Raw genomic sequence first — 17,778 nt, forward strand, 5'->3', positions numbered from 1 at the left:
AATTATATTTATATATTAATGAAGATAAATATATCAGTCCCACAAGGAGGTGTAAAATATTATAACAGTATAAAAAAAGGTATATTAATAACTCCAATGATGACTTGATTTCAATGAGATGTCCAATGTATAAAATATAATACACAAACCCCTAAACACAAATTGTACAAGCATTCCTATATCGGTGTTATATTTTAAGCCCTTTTATTTTTAATGACTAGTAACAATTAAAAATAATAATAATAGAAAAAAGTATATTAATAACGCCAATGATGACTTGCTTTCTATGAGGTGTTCAACGTATAAAATATAATTCACATACTGATTGTACAAGCAATTTTATATCAGTGTAATATCTTAGCCCCTTTTATTTTTAATGACTAGTAATTATGAAAAATAATAATAATTAAAAAAAGTATATTAATAGCATCAATGATGATTAGCTTTCAGTAAGTTCTTCAACGTATAAAATATATTACACAAACACCCACATACTAGTTGTGCAAGCATTGTTATATCGTTGTAATTGTTAAATTCTTTTCTTTTTAATAACTTGTAATTATTGAAAATAATAAAAAAAACAGATTTATTAATAACTCCAACGGGGTCTATCTAACAAAGTGGTGGATATTTAAAAAGTAGAAAATATTATAAATATAGTACAAAAACACCCACTTACAAATAATACAAATACAGACATATATACGTATTTGTATAATTGCCAGGTTTTTTTTTGTACTAATTAATAAGTAATTGTAAAGATAAGTGGAAGAACATGCTATGTGGTATTTTAGAAAAAAAATGGGGATTTTCCATAAATTAGTATGTAAAACACTCGTTTTTGTTTTATTTTTCCAAACTTCAAATTCCGTAGTTAAAAATTAAATAATATATATAGAGACAATTGTTAGTTGAGATTATTTTTTTTAAGCTAATTAATCATTGAACAAATGTTTGGAAGAATATGGTAATGTTATATTTTAGAAAATATGAGGAGTTTTCCTTAAAAGAATTTATTAAACACTTCTTTGTACATAGCACGTTGCTTAATTTTTCTAAACCTCAAATTTTTGTTGTTTTCCGCAGTTAAAAACGAAGTTGAGTTTTCTTTTCTAAAATAAGAAAACAAAATATTAAATAAAATTGTTATCCAAATCTGATATGCTTGTAACGTAATTATTTCTCCAATTATTTATTTAATTAATTGTGTGCTGAAGGGATATTAGGTACGTTGCAAATTTGCGGCTAAATTCTATAATAATTCAAAATAATTGGGTGTTTTTTATATTAATTTTTTAACTATGATTATTCAACAACTGGGGTACAAATCATAAAATACACCTACATTGTGTCCTTGTTTATGTTGAATAAAAAAATCTCAATAGATAAATTTGAAAATATTAAACATATTGATTAATGTTTAACTTTCTAAATATGATTATTATTATAATAGACTCTGATAAAATGCACGTTAATATAAAATTAAACATTTTAATGAAGTTATTGTTAAGGTTTATATATTCCTATTTTATTTTATCATATTATAAAAAAACTAGAGATTCGTTGTTTTTCATACGAGATTTAACCAAACATTAAAATTTCGAATTATGGAACGCAGAGACTGGGGCTTTGCAAAGCGGTGCTTATGCGAAAAGCGTTTAATGATGTACACCACGGCATTTTTCAATTTAGTTATTTAAGAATATTGTAAACAAGTTTTTGTTAATTTTTTTTAGTATCATTTCTCTAGATACGAATATTATGTATCAGTTAGAAATAGTTGGAGGTTGACTGGAATCCCAATTACCCATTGTTAACGTAGCCGTGATGAATCACATAATGAATGGCAAGTTCCGCTCCAACAGCAGAAAAAGCAAACGTTTCATTACAAGTTACAAATACTTCCTGCAATAATAAAATATCATCTTATACCCTGACACAATAAAGGTGACGTTATGCCTCCAAGGTAAACCATCGGATTAAATTTCTCGATCTAAATATCTGTCATTAATACCATTATAGAGAATTTTTATACTGTTATTTTCAACTATTTTATAATTTAAAATATATAATGAAGCTATGCAACCCTGCTATGATTTAAATAATTATTTTCCCTGGGTATCTTTCCAAAAAAAAAAAATGTTTTAATAACACATCAAAAAGAATATAAATCAAACTTATATATACATGTTTACGAATAATTATTTGTATGAAAAACGAATTCTGATTATTATAAAAATATTTTTTTCATTTGAAATTACCCCCTGTGGTTCGAAAATTATAATTTCTTTCGTATAATTAATATTTCATTTTCAGCATATATATATATATTTTTTAAACTAAAATTTTACTAATAGACGACAGTGATTAAAAAAGAAAAATCATAGGAACGTACCATATTATTAATAATATTAATTTATTTATCTCTGTTATAATCCAGAAAACATACAGAAGGCTGGCCTAATAAGTAAAATAACAAACGCAATGTAAGTAAACATAATAAAAATTTAAAAAATAATAAATTATATTAATATGTAAATACAACAAAAACAAAACAAAAATACTATGTGATGTTTTAAGCATATAAAAATAATGTAATTTGAAAAAAAAATTCCATATACAAACATTATTTGGGGAAAATTAAAATACATAGAAAATATTTAAAAAAATAAATTATTCATAAATTACAGATAATCAAAACATTAGGTATAAAATATGTAATAGAAATATAAAACTGAAAAAGAAGAACAAAACAAATGAATTTTTCTTGATAAATCAAAAGTAAATTGTAGCACTTTGAAAAATATTGAAATACTAAACAAACGGTTAATCACTAAGAAATAAAATACAAACCTAAAACTTAATAAATACAAAAGTGGACTATTAGGTGTCTACTACAGGTGTCCACTAGATATTCATAAAAAATAAATTCATTCAATCATAATTACAAATAATAAATACTCGACATAGTTTATTAAGGTTTAAATTATTAACTGTAATAGATAAATATCAACTATATATTCTCTCAATTTCTCAATTTCTTGTAACATTTCCCTTTTTGACGTTTCGGGTTTTTTTTTTCGCATCAATTGGATAACTTATATTCTAATGTTTCTTCATTTCTTAATACATCCATATAAACTTTATTTTTTCAATATTTAAAATTTTTATACTATTACAAACTTCAATTATATTATTCTTTTATCATCACAATATATTTTTGTCGCTGAATATTTCCCTTATCTCAAATTAATATTGAGATTATTAAGAAAAATAGGGTTTATGTTACTTATCATTCGGAATTAATTACATACTTAAATAATGTTTATCTATTTTGATTGTTTAAATAAATACTGTTAAATCATTTTATATATCTGCTTACGGTCAGTTAGAGTATCAAAAAATAATTGTGGGATAACTTGATTAATATTGTATTCAATAGCAGCAGACTTTCTTCCTGCAAGGGTATACATTTTATAACAAATAAATATACATCTAGATTTCAAATATATTATTAATGAAATTTTATAATTTCGCTTGCGTTAAAAAGCATTTTAAACTATGTAAATGTAGCCGATTTTATTTGACTTCCTACTTTGAATAGGCATATAATTGGAAGTAACAACCGATTACAATAATTTCTCTTGTACTTTGCTTTTTATTTCTGATTATTTTTCTAGTACATTTGTTCATTGCTTGTATATTATATATGATTGAGACATGTAGACCAATATACTAACTATGAATATCTGTTTTAAAGGTAAGATAAGTAAGGCTACCCAATAGTGCAGAGGATGGGTTTTACGCCGTTTTCCAATTTTATTTACTTTTTAATTGTAGCTCGGAACATTTAATTATATATATGTATATATTTTTTTACAATATTTGATATTCAACTTAGAGATATTAAATCATTCAGGGCCTGTCAGATTTTTTATTCATAAGGGATTATTAAAAGTTATTAGAAAACCTCTTTCCAGCTATATTCAATTGTAAATGTTTATGTTTCTTAAAACCTACGAGCCCGTTAAACATTAATGTCAGTAAAATAAAAATAAAAAAATGTTCTTCAGAATAGCGATTTTCACATGGAAATCCTGAATCGTATTGTTAATTTCATGCATATAAAATGCCAACCATTCAGTAATACTTGTATACTCATTACAAGTTTTAGCAAACATTACTAGGACACAACAAACTATTTCAGAAATATTAAAAGAAGCCAGGCGATAACATTTTTTTTTTTAAATAATTATAATTTGAGCATTAATGAACGATTACAATAGCCTTGAATCTCAATAAAATAAGTCTACCACGAACTAATTACCGTCAAGTCAATCTAGGTATACCCTGAGCTACAAGTTAATATCCTTAAATAAAATCATAAAAACATCAATTTGTTAGTCGTTGTAATGTAAAGGATAACATTTTAGGGAAACTAAAAACGTGTTATACTTTTATTTAATTACACCTTCGAGGGAGGGGTATAATGGAGTGGGAAAGCTATCAAGTAAATTGAAGTCGAAAAGGGGGCTCTTACAGTGAACTCCAGGTTCGTGGCAGAGGAGTAGGAGCCAAGTCTTTTTTATTTTAGATTATGATGGCTGACATTCCGATTAATCTAAACCTAAATGAGCCCATGGCATGAAAAATCCCCCAATTTGGCTTCACTTTTACTTTGAAATGCCACCTACTAGATTATGGTTTGCTTAGCGTCAATAAGTATCTGGTACTGGTATTGGTGCTGGTATTTGGTGGGAAGAACAAGTCCGGCATGTGGGCGTCATGGTCCTTTTTTCCAACCACTGGCGGCTACCAAGGTGGGAGTGTCAATATTCATTTTTCGGTACCGCCTGCTCCAGGTTGGAATCGAATCCACAACATTCCGAGCCGAGCGCTCTGGGACCTACGCCTCAACCCGCACGGCCGTCACGTCCTTTCAATAAGTATCAGTAGCATGATTTTTATTGAAGAAATGCAAGAAAAAGTTTATTGTCAAGGCTTTACAGTGCCCCTGTATCATATTTTCCTGAAATGTGACCACATACTCCTTTGAAAATTGCAGTTTAATTACCGAAGTTAAAAGATAAGTTCAATGTAGTAAAGAATATAAGACAAAGAACAATTAATTAATAACGAAATACTTCCTGCGTTGTTTAATTAGGTTTATTAAGCTAATAATTTTAATCATGGTCTTTTGCTTACTGACCATTCACATTCCAGTTACGCTGTCCTGTTATAGATGTCCATGTCGAAACGTGATCATTGAGGTATTCGGTCTAGGAATATATTAGTTAGGTGTCTGCCAGCAGTGAAGGTGTGATTGCTCCATGTAACCGAATTGTTTGAAACAAAAGTACATTATGTGAATAGATACTATAACCGCTATTTGTTGTGGCACACATTCTATTCAAGTAATGTCGTTGGAATGGACTGTTAAAATAGGAGCAATGATCATTGCGTATCATTTCCACTCACAGTTTTTAACATCTTCGTAATAATGAAATCTATTGATCTGTGCTAATCTCTGATTATTATTCTCTTATTAGTTGTCATTACGTCCTAGAAATAGCCGTCATATGTAAAACTTTATGCAAAGTTTAATCGTACAATGCGGTGGAAACATCCCAACATTTAATCATTAATATCTTGTTTTTGTTCTAAGCCCCGATGAAGACCAGAAATTCTGGCCTAAACGTTGGCACCAATAAATAAGTTTTTACTTCTGTTCTTCACTGACCGCACCCCCAATAATTTTCTCCTTTTATATATATATATATATATATTTCACGGTCAACTATCAAATAATCATTAAACAAAATTAAACTTAAAGTAAAATAACACCTTAAACACATTAACTCTTATTCGAATATTATAAAAAAGTATTTAAATGTAAACACCGATGAAAGAATTTCTATTTAAAAGCTCTATTTTAGGATCATCTATTTGAAATCGAGAACAGCTTGCCGGGGAGACGTGTCGCCTACGTCAAGATAGACAAATATTTGACGAACAAATTTTAATAACTCCGCTAAGAATCGTTGGTAATCTTTGAATAAGGTGCAGCGTTATTTTTCAGTCATTATGACATTATAAATTTTCCACACTTTCCCTGTCACTATCGGCCCTTCGGAGAAAATAATGAATTGCTAATTTACTGAGCGGAAGGCAGCTCCTACCCTGCTCACGATCCCATCAGTCTTCAGGAGAATACTAAGTGCTTTAGAAAAATAATTTTATTTCGAGACGGTTTTTAAATAGTTTCAATGAATATTTTACGTTTCAAACTCACTACTTTGGAGAAGTAGTAGTAAAACCTACTCTCCTAAATATGTTTTGAGCAGTATAATACAACTAAAAAAAAAGAAAGTAAAATAATATCATAAAGCTAAAGAAGTTTAAATATTTTTTTAACTTAACTATTAGTTAATTCTTTGAAATAAACAAAATCAAAGATATGATAGAGTAAGAGTTTTTAAATTCGACATTTAAGCCATGTCAGACTAATTCAATGAGGATAAAACCTATTTGATAATAAAAACTCCTTGATTCTATTATAAATTACTGAATTTAATCAAGATGGTTAATCATAAAAAAGTGTTAAATCCATCAAATAAAGTGGCACATTGTACGGTGTTGAATGTGTTATTATAACTATATATTTTTTTAAATCAAGAGTTAATAGCTGAACCTGGATGTATACAAATGAGGAGAATACGGTTAGGTTAGGGGATAGCTATGAACATAAATAAGTAAAAAAAATTATTTATTAGTTTCGGCCATAATTTCAAGCCTTCATCAGAGCAGAAACAAAAACAAGATAACAACCATAATGAATAAAAGAAATTACAGACTGATTAGAAAATAACTAGCGTTATAGATAAATAAATAGTTTTGAAAGACATGTATAGTTTAAGTATTACAAGAAGATAAAGGGATGAGAAAATTAAGAAACAGAACGGAATACTAAATAAAATACATATGAAAATGCAATTATTAAATAAATATACAAAACCAAAATTATTTACTAACTAGATTTTCATATGTATTTTATTTTGTATTCCTTTCTGTTTCTTAAATTTAATATTAATTTTCTCATATAGCCTTTATCTTCTTATGATACTTAGACTATACATGTCTTTCAACACTATTTATTTATCTATAATGTTAGTTATTTTCTTATCATTTTGTAATTTATTTTATGTATTATGGTTATTATCTTGTTTTTGTTCAAGATAATAACCATAATACATGCAAGAAGGTTTGAAATTCTGGCCGAAACGTTAGCTCTAATAAATACGTTTTTACTTGTTTGTGTTCATCTCTGACCGCAAATCAAACCATCTTCTCCTAAGGCGGATATATGCCGGGGGTATATGACTAAAACATTGTCAATAAAATCGACTACCGGTAAGTGGCACTTTAGATGATATATTTTACACTTTTTTATGAATTTCTCAAAAATACTCCAACCATCTTGATTAAACATAGTAATTCAAAATACAATTAAGGAGTTTTAATATGAAGTAGGTTTTTTCCTTACTGAAATAGTCTGACAAGACTTAAATGACGAATTTAAAAACTCTTCCTCTATCATACCTTTAATTTTGTTTGCTTGAAAAAATTGACTAATAGCTAAGTTTATAAAATATTTAAACTTCTTTAGCATTACGATATTATTTTACTTATGGTTTTTTTTTAATACTTATTTTAGATTGATGAACTTCCCCAATGTCCTTCAAATCTATGAAAATATAATTAAATAAAAAGCATGAAGTGGTTGGATGTAGAACTTTGTAAGGAAGTACTGTTAGTAGATCAACGGTTTAGCAAGGAGGTGATATGGTCAAAATCACGCTTGACCGCCAGGTTTTTACCCAATTTAGAGTACCCGCTTCGTGAGGTTGGATGTACCTCGAAGGTCCTCCGAACCCGCAGGGCTGACTCACGGCTACATTCAAACAGGAAATAATTATGTACCACAGCTGGATTCGAACCCTGGTCTCTGTAGTTGGTAGAACAATGCTTTACCCGCTTCCGCTTAAAAAAAATATAATATTTTATAAAAATACCATGTATTAAACTGAAATAACCTTTGATTAGCAAAAAAATGTATTAAATAATAAACATAAACGTCACATTAAGCTGTATTTAAAAATCATTTAGTCAATAAGTACGAAACAGATCTGATTAAAAATAATTCTTTCTTAATTGTTTGTTCTGATTTCTAAATAAAATAAAAGTTTGCCGGACGTTTTCGTAGGTAGAAGTATCTATTATACATTACTTCCTTCACGCTATGAAGGTTGTGAAATGGTCGTTTCTCAATGAAATGTCATGCTCGAATATCTCTCAATCCTGGAAATGGAAAACCATTTCCTTTCAATCAACACTACCGCAGAAAGTAACGAAACATTTTGCAATCCTATCGAAATTATTTATAAACTAATTTATCTACATCAAAAAATTATTAATATTGATTTGTTATTGAATACGTTCATTCTTGTTTAATAATGTGCATAACAGCGGGAGTGCCTGTTAATCCCGAGTATATAAATGAAAAACGCCAATATTAATCAAACTCATATAACTTAGTAAATTTCAATCAAAATACTGAGTAAATGCATTTACATCGCGTTATTGCAATTTTTGAGAGAAAATTTGAAGGTCCCATTGAGGGGAAACTTTTGAGCTAACAATATCTATTTTTTTAATATTTAGTCAATAAAAATTGCTATTACTTTAACACAAAAGTTAATACACATAAGTGGTCTTAGGACACCCTAATCATCACGAAATGGTATAAATTGGATCTTCGTAAGCGAATCAGAACCGTATATATGAAATAAAAAGTTTGAGAAACTTTTCTTGATTTGAAACTGCTTTTTCTTCCATTAAAAGACATAATCTCAAAAAAGATGTTTATATGGGTCGAAAGAGTGGAAATTCATCTTTCCAATAGTTTATTTACGTTAGATTTAGATAAAACTTATTTAATTATGAATTTATATCGTGAACGTGGAACATCGCAAAAAAAAAAATCTGCCAAAAATCAAGCCCAAAATTTTTTAATTTTTGATTTATATAAAAAATCGTATTTAAGCATTTAAAATGACGCTAAAACCTAATCTGACTTGATTTTTCCTCAGCGAAATTTTGTTGGTACATTTTGCTCGTACCCATTTTTGTTTGTTGTAATTTTCTACACACTTAAATTTATTTAATAAAATAAATAATATTTTCCTCTGTAATATGCCTTTGGTGGAGAAGAAAATCGCACCCTTATAGCCCCTCCAATATATATTATTATGTTGTATAATCAAGAGTATATCAATCTTTTAACCCTTCAGTCCCCAAAAGACATTGGAATATTTTTTTTTTGAATGAGGTCCAAATAGAATAAATATTGATATGAAATTGAAAATTTACTAATATTTTGGGAAATACCACCTGGACCCCCACTAGGACTTAGGGCATCAACTATTGATTGTAAGGAGAAATATCTTTCAAGATATTTAACCTAGAAGAATAACAACGTGTCTTGGAAAAGCAGGGGTATAACTATTTTATTTTAAAATAAATTATTAAAATCAGAAATGAAATAAAAAAAAAAAAAACAGTGAGTATGGAAACCATGGTGAATGTGTGTTTGAAATACGATTGAAAACCGTCATTAAAATGTGATGAATTATATAATAATATAAAGGAGCCAAGTTAACTATAACTTTTATGAAAAAAAAAATTATTTAATCATATTAGTGAATATTATATATTAGGTTAACCTTGAAGGAATCCCAATAAGATACTGCTGTTGGGCATGAATCATAAAACAGAAAAATACTTGATACATTTTGTTCGTCTTGAATCATTGAAATAAAATAAATTCAAAAGTCTCGAAATAATACAGGAATCGTGTATCTTTTCTAGAAATGGTATATTTGTATTTTAATTAGATTAAAAATAAAAGCCCAGAAGAGGGTTATGCAAATGTCGTTTTATTCAGCTCGTTGAGTGGCCTCCTGCCCTATTGCTGGGAGTAGCAAATTGCTGAAATGGTCCCTCGACAAACGTCTTATATAACATCATTTAATTCAGATATTCTTAGGTACCACCATCTTGTAACCCGGAAGTGTTTAAATAAAATTTATTATAGATAATGAGTGTATGTGTAACGAACTATGGTGATCAACATAAATCAGTCTTATAAAATACTGTTTAAATTTAGAGAAATCAATAAATGTCAAATAATTCTTTCAGTCTCAGTAATATAATAATTAAAAGTATATAATATAGTACATAATGAAATACTTAAATAAAACACCTTAGCTTAGTACTGTATTATTAGGCTAGTTAAAAATCGCATATTTTTCAATGGAATTTTGGAAAATGGGATAAAACAAATTTGCCTTTATTTAAATTTTTTTTTTTTCTTTCTGAAGTTAAAAAAATATTAAATCGACAAAAAAGCTGAAACGCAGTGTTATTCTCTTTTTTCGTAGATGAAGTAAATTATTTTAGAATCTTTAATTTTATAAATAATTAATATTTTTCTAGAGAATGGTACGGAGAATATTGCAGACGTCTAAGTTATAACTGCACTCGGAATCAGATAACTTGTCTGCACATATTTCTTTTTCGTTATTCATTCTAGACATTTTTAAAATTTTATTTTGATTAAGAATCAAATTAAAATTTAATGAAAAATAATCAATTATTCCCTGTAATATACTAGTGACCAATTTTCGTCCTTTGGCTATTGATGATTACTTGAAAATTGACGAATTTTCGTTAAAATTTGGCTAAACATAGAAGTGACAGAAAATTCATTTCTCTCAATGGGATCTTTTGTGAATTTAATTGCTTAAATATCATGAAATCCACTATTCTTAGTCATTCTTGTTTTATAGCCCCCATAAAGGTATTTATGGTGTATTTCCAAACTACAAAGCGTGCTATAATAGAACACCTTACTTTCAATATATACAACTCAATACATACTGTTTTTTCAAACATCAATATTTTTTTCCAAACTACAAGAAATCAATATATTGTGAATTTATTTTCGTAAATATTATGGGAAATGCTACTCTGACGGGGATGCTCATTTTAAATTACTTTATGGTATATTTATTGAGCTTCGAATTGAGCTCTTAGTGACATCTATGCATCAAATAGTTCCTAAGAAAAAAAATTTTCTTAAAATATGACTCATTTTCGTTGTACGTTACGAAATTTTAAATCGTTGGAAAATAATTATAATATCCTCTATAGGAATATACATAAATAAAACTAATTATATTTCACGAAATAATGAGATAGCTCATTAATAATCATTAACTACCCAATTTATTTAGTTAAGCTATTAGTAATTCATAAACCTAAAAATGCACGGCGATAATTTTGAAAATGTTTTCCATATTATACCTATGCACTCTGAGGCAGTGATCAATTTAAATAAATGATAAATGATGATTTTATGATGATAAATTGATAAATTTTATACTCTCGTCTTTTGCAGTTTTCCTTTAGAATCTATAGAAAGATATTAGTTTACAGTTATTTCTATATTAACTCGCAATTTCACTGGGCTATATTTATCAGATTAGATAAGAAGATAATATAAAATTGCAAAAAAATGAGTATCTTTTTAAAAATGTATAGTAAAAACTAAAACCGATGATTATAAAAATACCCTTAAAACTCCTGCCATCCTTTTATCATCATATTTATGACGCTTCGGACTCACCGTCCATTTTCAAATCAATATCTAAAATCAACATAAAGTTATCAACAATTTCAACTTTATTCCATATATATTATTTTTATTAATCTAACAATATTTAAAAAAAAAATTAAAAACATTACTATTGTTAAACATATCATATATTTTTATTTTTATTACCTTTTATTTTGAAATATTTATAACTTATTAAATTTATCACTCATATATTTATTACTTTTATTAAAATATAGTTTTTTATGCATGTGTATTGAGTATTATTTTACATTATAATGAAACATAACTGTGCATGACCATGTAGGATTTTTTTTATTAAATGTTTAAAATTTGTTTTATTTATTATATTCAGAGAGAAATAGATGAGCTATATAGGTAAATAATTGAAGATACAAAATGAATAATATTATAAGAAAGAAAAAAAGTAAGAAATGAAAATATAGAAAAACAAAAAGATTAAAAACTAAAACCATAAGAACAAAAAAAATCATGTATTACTATTATGTATTTTAATATTTACTGACTATGCCTATGCAATATAAGAATAATAAGCAATTTGTCCAATTAGTCTTAGTATGCTGGTGTGTGAGGAGGCCAATGCGGATGGGCTGCACTGGTTTTTGGATAAACTGTTTCTCTCTACATTACATCATCTATCTTATGAACTTCAATAAAAATATATATGAATTTTCCATCAAACAATTTTCTTATAGTTTTTGTTAATAATTTTAAAGATATTTTTATTTCCCGGAAATTGTTATAAATTGAGATATAATCCTTAGAAAAACTGGATTATTGATTGTGGATTATTCTAAGATAATTGTGGAATGTATAACTAACGAGGGGGGAAACCACGGACGTAGGATTACCGATTTAAATGAAACTTTGTTTTTTGCTATATTAGTACGAAAATTATTAGACAAGAGTTCGAGGGATCTAGCTAATTTCTTGTGAGTAGAGAAAAAAAAATCTAATAATTTTAATACTTTTTTTTTATATTATTGCTTAGTTTTTTTTCACATGTATTTCAAGGTTATTTTATACCAAGAACATGTCTAGTTTTCAATGTCCAGTTCTTGGTTATCCCTTTACTGAGATCTTAAAATTTTTTTGCTGTGATTTATATCGTGGCGGTTGATTTTATTGACTATTTGTGCAACTTATGCCTCACCATCCTGCTCCTCATTTATTTAACTTCAATATTTGATGTCCAATTGGTACATATTGTACTAGTAACTCATTCCGTTTTGGCTGCGTACTAAACTAGTGTGCCTTCATGGCTTTTTAAGCGATGAGTTCTTCTTCATTTATTTTAAGATTAAAGTTAGTTCAGGATACATAAGTTGAGTGCCTATAAATACTAGGAATTACATATAACTAGCACGATCCGGCATGTTGTTAAGATATATTTGTCAATAAAGTTACATAAGTGTAAAATCGTAATGAAGGGGGTCACTGACCACTTTCTTCAGCGCTGTCACCGTGACTCGGCCTCCCCCCAGCTCTCCTCAGGATTTTTATACTAAGAACTGTTTCAAAATGAAAGTCATCATAAATAAATTTATAGTCATTAAAGTATACCTTAAACATCATGTCTATAATTTTACAAATTTACAGTAAGAACAACATAATAGTTACTTTGATAGCTAAGTAACGGTATAGTCTAAATTAAAATCAATAACTTCAAAAGAAGGATAAGCTATATGTATTTCAAGCCTAAGCACCATCCTCGACCTCTTCAGTTCACTTAAAAGATGCTTAATTCTAAACTTCGAATAAACTGATGATACTACTCATAATTTGTTTATTCAAAAAGTATGTGAAACATAGCAACAATTTTTGTAGGATATTTCCGTAAGCAATGTTTAACAGACTTTGCTAGAGAGGCCATAAAAGAGAGAAAATATGAAGGCAGAGGAGGAAAATTGTTATTTCGGATTCTAATTATGGGAGGGTTGTTGAGGCCTCCAAGATTCTGCGTTTTTTCCCTTTCTCGATTGCTAGGAATTGCAGTAGTTACTTGAGATCACTGTTTCGCTAACAAGGTCAGCGGTAGAGAATCTGCTCACTTTTTATATTATAGCAAAATTGTTTTTAAAGTACCCCACGAAACGTCGGGAACTAGTTCAGTGTGTTTCGAGGGAATTGCGGAAGGTGAAAACTGAACTAGTTATCATAAGCTGTATAAATAGGTCGCAGCTCTTAAGTCCCGCGTCCATTACTCATTAACTTTATTTATTAAAAACATACAGTTATACATATTTATATATAGGTCTATACATTTTTGTGAATTTCGAGGCTTAGTCAATTAGAAATTTTGGACGACGTTTTGAAATTTTATTGTCCTCTCTGCTATTCTCCACAGTAAAAGCAATTTTGTTCAAAAAATATTTACAAGTTATTAAACAATAACATGTGCAATAACTTAGGTAAGTTAGTTGTAATGGACAGTAATTAGTTACGTAGAATACAAAAGTTACCTTACTTACAATTGTAAGTATTATTTTTGTATTCTTATTTTAGTGTTTAATAGTAAGTTAAGAAAATTCCTTAAAAAAAATTATAAAAAAAACTGGTTTTTTTTTCACTGTAGAGCCTGACTATAACAACTGATCCTTAATAACCTCAAAAATAAATATATATGTATATATACTGCTAAGTTACTAATTAAATTAGGTCCGTCAAAAACAGAAAAACTAATATTGCAGACTTGTTTCTGTTTACCAATGAAACCTGAGTGTTAAAATTAAATCTAGGGATGTAATTAATACAAACATACGAAAAAGTGTAAGCAAAAATATTCAGCCGCTGAATGGCGAGTTTATTTGAAAAGAAATCCCACAAATACCTGAATAATTATGTGAACTAAATATATTTCATAATTCCTGAGTCCAATATGTTTTAGTAGAGAAATTAAAATGTAATTCTTACTCGAATGATTTCTTGTAGTCTAGAGTTCTTTGGTATATGGAATAATTAGGGTCATTCTTAAAGAAAAGGAGAAGATTAATGATATTTAGGTTTGTAGGAATATTAACTTACATTCAGGCGAGAGTAGTCCAGGTGGGTTAGCGAAAAAGTCCCCAATGAAAAACATGATAGAAACAAATCCATCATCTTGGAAAAAAATAATCGGTCAGTAAGAGTAGGGTAAAAGAAAATCTTGTATTTAATAACTTTATTTTTTTGAGATTTGAATTATTTATTTTATTTATTTGAAACATTAATTCGGTCGGTACCAGAATAACACATACATTTGTAAAATTAAAATAATAATTATTAAAAAATAAATTAAATTAAATAAAAAATAATAGTAATAATAACTCAAAGAACATTGGAGTGAATAATAAAACTGCTGATTTACAATTAGTGAATTAACATAATAATAAGAATTAAACAAGATGGTACAGAATATGATAAAACTAAGGATCCAATAATATCTAAATAAATATACGGGCCATTTCAAAGACTTAATTATAATTTAGGCCAATAAGATTTACCTACATTTAAGCATCAAGATCCTTGGCATCTCTACGTAGTCTGCAGGCATTAAAAATGGTTCAATATCTGGTCTAATTTTTGAACTTTTCTCTTTCAGTTACGTTATTAATTTGAATATAGGCTCCAATGAAATATGAGGTTCCATTTTTTCTAGAATTAAGACTTCATAGCCAGTTAGTAAGCGATTTGAAAAAACAACAAACCGAACGTGGAGAAAAAACATTTAAGCTCCATTAAAATTCGCGTTTGTATACACGTTGTACAGTGGAAGAGTGTTTTTGGAAATATCCATATTGTTATTGGATTTCAAATGGGCTTTTTATGGTTTCCTTTTTTTTTTTTCGTACCCTTCATTAAAATATAATTCGTGCTTCGTAGATATATAATACATGAAATTTATATATACTTCGCCGAGTCTTTGATTGCCTTGTGGGCCATGGAACGGAATGGAAAATTTCAAAATGAAATATAGATATTTTATTTCAATAATTTAATATTTCCCTTTGATTGCTTTGTGGCCCATGGAACAGAATGGAAAATTTCAAAATGAAATATAGATATTTTATTTCAATAATATTCATTTCGATATTCTTATTAATATCGATATCGCAATTTAGTAATGATATTTCTATTTCATTTTGTCGAAATATTGATATTTCCTTAAAGAAAACATTAAAATTTCAAATTGAAATACCAATATTTTTATTAAATAATACTGGAATATCGTTACTAAACTTCGATAGCCATACTATTAAGCATTTCAAATAGAGAAACAGGTATAAAAGTATTAAAACAAAATATCGAAGTTTCATTTCGATGCTCTCTATAAACTTCATGGTTTCGTTTCACAAAACTTTTCCCAAAAATGTTTGAGTAACTCAGTAGTTGTTAGGAATAAAAATGAAGTTTTACTCAAAATCTGGAAAAAAAAAACAAACAAAAAACGATTGGGTTCCACTAGACCCTTAATTAAATGGATGATTATTTTTATAATAGCCGAAGTCAAATATGGTAGAACCGACTAATACTTCTTGTCGGAATCTAATCTCACATTGCAACAGGCTAAGAATTGAACACCACGACTTGTTGAGGTTTGATTACGATGAGCCTTGCGGTTACCGGTCGATGATGCACTAAGGAAGGCAATCAAACGAGATAAAAAAACCTTCTCCAAAACTTTAACTCGACTGGGCTTATCTTATTGCATGTCATAAGTAAAAGAATTCTCCACATTAACTCTGAGTCAATGATGATTTCAACATTTCTAGATTATTCATTGCAATGCAAGGCCACGACTTGTAAATGAAGAAAAAAGTTTTCATATTTATTTTTTTAAGAATAACGATTGTATAAATGAATGTATGTGAACTAATTATCGTCTATAAAATAATTTATTGTATTAATATGTACATGGAAAGCTTATCGAACCTCGTTGATTGAATCACTGTCAAATTTGTAAATTTGAGACAAATATTTTGTAGCTAAAACTAAAAAAAAATGAACAAAAATTTTATTTCGTATAGAAAATACTGAAATTCGTTTAGAGATCTCAAATCGTACAATTTTGTTCAATATAATACTATTATTAACAGAACGTCCAGTTCATATTTCAAATTTGTGTCGAAGTTTAGCTTAATAAGGAACAAATAATGCAAATGCACGAAAATCCGATCACTGGTTATATATATAAATTACTATTTAATACAATTATATTACTAAAATTTAATATTAATAAAATAACTATTATAATAATCGATTCGAATGTTTTGATGTTATAGTTTCCTTTTTAATATTGCTGAAGTAATAAATAAATTGAATTACAATTAGAAGTGCCTTATGACTAAACCGTTTATAACATGATTGCGCTTATAAATTATTAGAAAATTGTATTAAATAATTGATTCATTTATTTGGGTATAGTACATTTTATTACTTCTTTTGACCTATGAGATTTTGACTGGAGATGAATCAGGCTTCGAAACGAAATATTAAATCCTACTGAAATAACATGTAGAAACATATAGTCTCAAGAATATTTTATTTGACACCTGCAGAAGGAAAATATATGATTCTGGAGAAGTAGGGGTTATTGCGAGGTAGACACAGTAAATAAGCATTGTGACAGATTCCGTGTTGGCTTTTCTCCAGAGACAGAAACAATGAGTTGCTGGAAATTTTTGGGTGTCGTCCAGGAATTCGATAGGTCTAGTACCTGGATTTGAATATCTTCTATCTAACTAAAATCATCTATCTCATCTACGAAAGAAGTTGGATTTAAAACTGTACAGGTGAGAATTTATATGAGGTTATTTATGAAATAAATAAAAACTTAAGAAAGGATATGATTTTTCTTATATTTCCAAGTGCACTTATTGATGGTTTTGAAATGTAAAGATGAGAATCAATGATTTTTTTTTTTTAAATAAATGACTTAGACTGCTACTAATGGGTAGTTTCTCTACACGCCTGTAACACTCCAATTTAACTTAGATCAGATTTACTAAATGTATTATAATGTACAGTTGTAAATAGCAATAAAT

At 27.9% G+C, this 17,778-nt stretch overlaps 1 long non-coding RNA gene across 1 annotated transcript in view; it reads left to right on the forward strand.

Annotated features, from left to right (window-relative positions):
- Nucleotides 1-17,778, forward strand: part of LOC106685225 (uncharacterized) — a 135,529-nt gene that overhangs the window by 788 nt on the left and 116,963 nt on the right. The gene's annotated exons all lie outside the window — the stretch shown is intronic.

The sequence above is a fragment of the Halyomorpha halys genome, unplaced genomic scaffold (assembly GCF_000696795.3).
Source record: "Halyomorpha halys isolate HHAL.00 unplaced genomic scaffold, Hhal_1.1 Scaffold672.1, whole genome shotgun sequence".
NCBI classification, from domain to species: domain Eukaryota; kingdom Metazoa; phylum Arthropoda; class Insecta; order Hemiptera; family Pentatomidae; genus Halyomorpha; species Halyomorpha halys.